The sequence below is a fragment of the Lactuca virosa genome, chromosome 4 (assembly GCF_052849685.1).
Source record: "Lactuca virosa cultivar CGN04683 chromosome 4, Lactuca_virosa_CGN04683_v6, whole genome shotgun sequence".
In the NCBI taxonomy this organism is placed as follows: domain Eukaryota; kingdom Viridiplantae; phylum Streptophyta; class Magnoliopsida; order Asterales; family Asteraceae; genus Lactuca; species Lactuca virosa.
The window spans coordinates 407155597-407162954 of NC_136429.1; positions in this window are offsets into that span (position 1 = coordinate 407155597).

The window sequence follows — 7358 nt, forward strand, 5'->3', positions numbered from 1 at the left end:
TATTTGTCTTGTTTTTGTTTTTGTTTACATGTGTAGGAATTCACGAAGATTTTTGGTGGTTCATGCTTGCTGCTTAAGGGAAATGTAAACTTTCGAAACTATGTCCTAGTTAGGATGTCCCTAGAAGCATGCTGCAGCATGTCGACCCAAGCCTCCAATACTCAATGGGTTTCAAAGCCTTAATGAATCTCTCATTCTGAGGATTCTTCCCAATTAGGCTATATTCCCGTTAGTCAGTAAGCTACCTTACTCTTCTCATATGAGTTAAGAGTTTACTGCTTGGTCCAAAAATAACAGAGGTACATTTGTTTCTTAAACCAACTCTTTTTCATCCTAAAGTTCTTACACTTTCACACACAATGACATATGTCCAAGAGATTTCTGGTATCAACTAATCAGCATCTAGACATATCTAAACTCTGTTTTTATGATCCAAAATCATGAGACCATGGTGGAAGTGAAACCAAAACTTTCGAAACATAAGGAATTGACGGGGAACTTAGTTCCAGATTTTACTGGAACTTTGGTTTCAGTACCTATTTTGATACTTAAAAACATATTCTTTCTTTTGTAGTAATCTTGATCAAGTGTTCTAAACCCACGACATTTGTTACCCAACAAGATTCAGGAATACTTTTGGTTAAAGAATATGTTTTCTGATTGAGTATCATTATTAACCTTCGTTACTTGCAAAATTTGTGCAAAACTTACTTGTCCCTGACTACACTGGTCAAACAGGTAACTTCGTTACAACTTGTCGCTCTTATGTTTAGATGTGCTTTGTAATGAAATTTTAAGCCACCTTTGAAAACCTAATAAAAGAATCCCTTCGATACTTCTCAATAAGTATTCAATTGTAATTCACAGGAAACCACACAAGTTGTTAGTCATCTCTCGTGATGAAAAATGAAGTGATCTTTGCCTGGGATCTAACTGCATTCATGTCAAATATTTTTGACATCACAGAACCAATTTTTTTCCCTTCGCTTCTTATCTTATTCTTTGGCACACATTGCACTGACAAAATCCTTGAGGTCCTGAGTAATACCAACTCATGCTGATGATTTCGCAAGACTAGCACATGACTTCGCTTTACAACCCAAAAGTGAAAGAGCCAAACCTCAATACCGAAGGTTACTAACAGTTCTCGTGCTCTTAGGGCAAGTTATTTGCGTATGTGATGTGATATTTGGTGTTCCAACCCGGGGTTCAAGGACAAAAATCATGATATAAAGTACACGCATGCCTACTTTTTTGGGGACTTGTGAAATTTTCTAGGAGACACGTCAGCCACATTTAATACGAAAACCGCTTCAAATTCAAACTTTTAGTCCACTATAAAAAGGGTTTTACAGGATCAATTCCAATTTTACGTATACTTAAAATTCACAAGCGATTGGTTTCTTTATTCTCTCTGATTTCTTCAAAGAACTTCAAAACCCTAACAATGGCGGCCAGTCAATCCCAAACCACTGAATATATTACCTCTCATCCGATCATGAAGATACAAAGCACCAATTATCAAGTTATTGGTGATCTAGATGCTTATCCGGAGGGGTTACGAATGCTCATTATTGCTCTTCAACATTCAGTGTTATCAACTGCTATGTTCCGATCATTTGCTTTTCCTCTTACCTGGTTGTCACTTGCTGGTTCAACTGCGACTTACAGCAAGACGATGCAAATTGTTACCTTCCAACTGACGAATGACAAGAAAATCGGGTTATCCAAGAAACGTTTTGCTCAAATTCTGAATATCCCCAATGTTGAACCTTTTTACATGGTTAACAATGCCCAAATCATTCACATGTTTAATGAGATGGGTCATCAACATGTTATTACCAAGATTAGCTATTTCAAGAAATTTGGTTTACCATGTGTTTGGAATTTTATGTTTGGCATATATCTTCGTTGTTTAACCGGAAGAACAGTTGGGTTAGACAAGGGCCGATTGGAATTATATGCTATGGTTTTTGGAATCTACTATGATTCGCAAGTGGACTACGCAACTCAGTTATGGAAGGAATTTCTCAAAAGTATTGAGAGCACGAATGTTGTTGATGTGATTTCGTGTGCTCGATACTGGAGCTTGATATTGAAGTTTGTTTACGTGAAGGAAGGGATTCAGGTTTCTAACACTGATGAATTGGCTGAGTTTGCTACCTATCATTATCCAAATAAAGTGGAAGATGATGCAAATTTTATTACAAATATTTCTAGAATTCCTGATGTAATGCTTCGAAAAGTTGATCCTCTGAATCATGTGTTGGTACATTACTTGTCTACTATTAATCCTGATGTTGAAACTGGAAAATTGTTAGACACGACAACTGAAGGTCCTTTGAAGAAGACAAGAGTATCAAAAGAAGGAAGCTGAGCCAAGCCCTTTGAAAGCTGTTTCAATGGAAAAAGAAGCTAAATCTGCAAAGAAGGTCACTGTTAAAGTAAAGGCTTCGAACAAAGTTGAAAGCCTATTGTTATTGAAGATGTTGATCCTTTGAAGGATGTGGTACCTTCGAAGACTGGTGTTTTCATACAACTCAAGAAAATGGCTCATCGTTCTCGTCATTCACTTGAAAGATCATCCAGTTTTTCTCCTTCATACATTCTCAAGCCACAACTTAATAGTAAAGGTGTGGTGATTCACGAAATTCCTACACCAGTGTCTGCAGCTTCAAAGAAAAGGCGTGATGAAGACATAGCCAAGCATATTTTGAAGAAACAAAAGTGGCCAAAGAAACAACGAAAGTTAGTTATACATGAAGCTTCAACGGATGATGAAGTGGTTCCTGACACACCACCTACAAATACAGTTCTGGGCCATTCTTCACATGTGAGGGATTCTCCAGTCAATTCGAATTTAGAGGCGACTGGAAATCTTGATGGAAATGTGAACACTTCTCAAGTAGACACGACCATCAATCACGGTGAACAACCAAAAATTTCGACTCCTGAGCAGACAATGGTCATACCACCCGAGGTTTCGCATACTGAGTCATTTAATGTGGAGGTTCGAACCTCAAGCATCACTGCAAACGTATCTGATATGTGTGCAAATGTCAACAAGGGTGATGGAGTTTCGACACATGAAGCCCAAGGTAACCCTTCTATTTTTGTATCATCTACTTTCGAAACATCAGTTCTTGATACTACAGTTTCGTTACCACCATTTATAGTACCCCCTACATCCCATATTCCTTCTTCCACTCATTCTCCTACATTCGATAATGTCTTGCAACAACCTTTTATCACTTTATTCCCATCCCAATCCATTGATACACCACCAGTTCAAGACACAAAAAATGATGAAGAAGAGTTTCAGGGTTCCATTGCAGAAATCGAGTTTGATTCTGAGCAAGAAAAGATCCCAAATCACATGATCATGTCTGGAAAACAATTTAAGATCTTGAATAGGAAACTCAATTCACTTTTACAGTTTCAAGCAAATGCAGAAAATAATCATTTTGTCTCAGGAATCGAAGTGGATTTGATGCTCAATGCTCAGGAGCATCGTATTCAAAGTAAAATTGATAATGTGAATAGAGATCTTGAATCCAGGCTCAAAGTTCAATCTGACTACTTTAATGATGCTCTGAAAGTATTAAAGGTAGTTGCCAAAGAGATACATGTTCAGGAAGTAAAGACTGTTCGTGATCATGTTAATCTCAAGATTCAAGAACTTTGTGATGATATGGTGAAGGAAGTTGATGAATTAGGTCACAACTATTCTAATCTTCACAACAAGGTGGACATACTTGTTGCTGTAATCACGAAAGTAGTGGAATGGCATACCATGCTTGCTCCGAAAGTTGATAAGCTTGGATATGATGTAATAAAGGGTTTTGGGAATGTTGAAAAATTGTTGGGTGAGCTGAAAGATCTCATGGCCATGACTGAATCTTCGAAGCTTATGTCCATTTCTCTTGAATTGTTAGCTGAAAAATTTCAAAAGTTAGAGTCAACAATTCACTCTGAGTTGGATCCACTTGCGAAGTTTACACACTTCATGCCAACGAATTCCCCGCCTGTTAACACAGGGGTGCAAGGGGGAGAAAGGGGGGGGGGTGTTGTGTGACACCAGTCAAATTTTGGTCAAAAATAAATTGATCAATAATCATAATTGGGATGAACCAAGTGGTAGAGTTTGTAACAAGGTTTCCAAAAACATAAAGAACACTGAAATCCGAGTTATAACGAAGAAGTTATGACCAATCGAAAATCCGCGTCAAAACCGGTAAAACATTGTTCAGTGTAAAAAGTGAATTTTCGATAAAAGGCTTTTTAGCCTTAACAATCTAAATGAAACTTGTAGAATATGTTAAACCGAGAACGTTCATAAAAAGAACGTGAAAATCCGACTTCGTATGAGGAAGTTATGATTTTTCGAAGTTTCGGTTTAGCAGTAGACAGCTAAAAATTTGAAATATAAATCGATCGATATTTAGCCGACGCAAATTAAACGAGAATCGAAGGTCTCGTCAAAAGTAGCACAACGGTAAAAACACAGACGAAAACGGACGTTGGATGAAGAAGTTATGAATTTTTAACGGATTCCCGTCCCGGTCTGTTTAAAATAATAATATTAAAAATAAAATCAAAATTAGCCGACGAAGTCTAAACGAAAGTCGTAGAGTATGATTTTACCTACGCGTGCATATAAAGAACGTCAAAAACGAAGCTCGTATGCGAAAGTTATGATTTTCGCAAGTTTTTGGCACAAGCTGCCACCTCGGACCGCACCCTCGCACCCCTATATAAAGGGTGCGAGACTTCTCGGCCAGAGAGGATTTTTCACCCCATTTTCACCCATTTTATACCATTTCACCCCCTCGACTTTCTCATGACCCCCGAAGGCCCCGGTATCATGTCTAAAGCCGAAGCAAGCCCCAGAGCCCCGTAATTCTCGAGAAGTCATCCTCTCTCCTGTCGAAACTCTGCCCGGTTTGAGCCGGTTTCTCGTTAAATAAACTCTTTACGGGAAACGAAACGCTGCCCGGATCACCGCTTATCAAAGTGAGTTCATACCCCTATAATTTACCTTTTTAATGGTTATGTATGATAATAATCATACATAAAGTTTCCGTATGCTTTTAAGAATTATCAAATACTTTCAAAATAACGTGAAGCCAGGTTAAATCTTTAAAGTCATGTAAAAACTCTGTTAAAATTCTTTGAAAAATGTTTTATAAGCTATTTCAAAGTATAAATGCCAAAATCATGTTTATATATGTATAAATATATAAATAAGATTTGAAGGGCTTAGGACTAATGAATTATCCTATATCCTTTTCCTCGTTTGGATGTGGAATTAGGGTTGTGTTATTTGTCCGAAGGTCGTTTCCTTCTTAATTATATATATATATATATATATATATATATATATATATATATATGAGTCTAAAAGGCTACTCCTTTTAGTATCATTACCTTTGTATCAGGCTGAGCAAATGTGATATTCCATGAGAATTCATGCTAATCAGATAGAACATATAAATTATAATAGGTATAATTTATGATTCCAAACTAAATATACAAGTATGATTCACGACTGTATACTTCCCAAGGAAATTACCAAAATTCATTCAACTATACTAAGATATGTATAATACCTTTAATATACGAACAACATATTAAAGAAGTAAAGATACATCATACCTAGTTTGCATTAACAAAGGTACTATACAGAGTACCAGGGTTAGCAAACACGTGGTAATGTCGGGTTTGCATTAGCAAAGGTACTATACAGAGTGCCCGAGTTAGCTAACACGAGGCAATAATACATCCTGCCAAGTTTGCATTAGCAAAGGTACTATACAGAGTACCCGTGTTAGCAAACACGAGGTAATAATACATTCTGCCGAGTTTGCATTAGCAAAGTTACTATACAGAGTACTCGAGTTAGCAAACACGAGGTAATAATTCATAATTCAAGTATACTAGAATACACTGTTTTATTGTCAATCATTATTTCAGAATGATTGGGTTTTCAAAGCTAATATACATGTAACGTTTAATATGCTTTTTATGAGACTCTATATTCAGGTTGTTTAATTCATTTTAGACAACATAGGAAAGTCCTGACATTATAACCAGAATCTCCAGCCGGGGATCGAAACAAGTGTGTGTAGATCTATATCGGGATTGACAACCCCGCACTCAGGCTGCTAGCTACATTTAGATGAGTGACAATTGTTATCACCAGTTTAAACGCCCAGAAAGCGTTTGTTTCAGGCCATCAGTCATAGTATGGTTATAATAACTACTCATTAAAAAGATATTAACAATACGTTAGTGTATAAACAAATAAACGAAAGTATACCTTCAAAGTACCAGTTTATAGAATACAAAATACAATGGTTTAATACAGTTTTCATTAACACCTGGTGGAGCCAGGCACACTCTCATTTTCAAGTTTTCATAAAGGAATACAAATACAAAACAGTAATACAAAGAGAACGGTTTATGGATTAAACCACTTATCCGATGGAACTTATGTTGGGTTTTGAGCATTCTAACACTCCTATGGTGTACATGCAACCGTATAAACCTTGGATCTATGTTTTCTCTATTATACATGCAAATATTAACTATTCCAAGGTTTCATCCTAACTAGCATATTATGAAGCACCTATACTACAAAGTTCTAGTTAGATGACATACCTTTTGATGTAGCTTGATGTCTTCAAGCTTTAAGAGCTTAGCCCCAATAGTGTGGAAGCCTCAAATGGAATCACAAATCACCAAAACACCTTGGAAGAACTTGAGAGAATATGTATGCACACTAAAATCGGCCCACTCTTATTTTCACACACTTGTGCCAATTTTGTGAGCCAAGGACCCCTTTATATATTATGGAGGATTAGGGTTACATCCATGTAAACCCTAATGCCCATGACCTTTCATTTACATAGGATCCATGGGTTAAAAGCTCCATGGACCATCCATGAAAGCTTAGCCCAACCTAAATGAACTTGGCCCATTCCATATATATAAGAGTCCATATTTAATTAGTTCTTTTTGAACACTTAATTAATTCTAAATTAATTCTTGATCAATACTAATTAAATAATATGATTCCATATTAATATATTAGAACTTATAATATATTAATATAAATCATAAATAAACTATTCTCAAAAGACTATCCATATAAATTGTGCCGGTGAAGTGCAACCCAAATGGACCATGCCGGGTCAGGTCAAGTACATACCAAATATAGTTATGGACTTAGACATTAATCCAACAGTCTCCTACTTGGATAAGTCTAAAACTATTATTGAGTATGACTTCAAAACCTAACTGGCAATCGTAGCTCTTAAAGCCGCTGTCGAACTCTGACCTTGTCAATGACTTGTCCA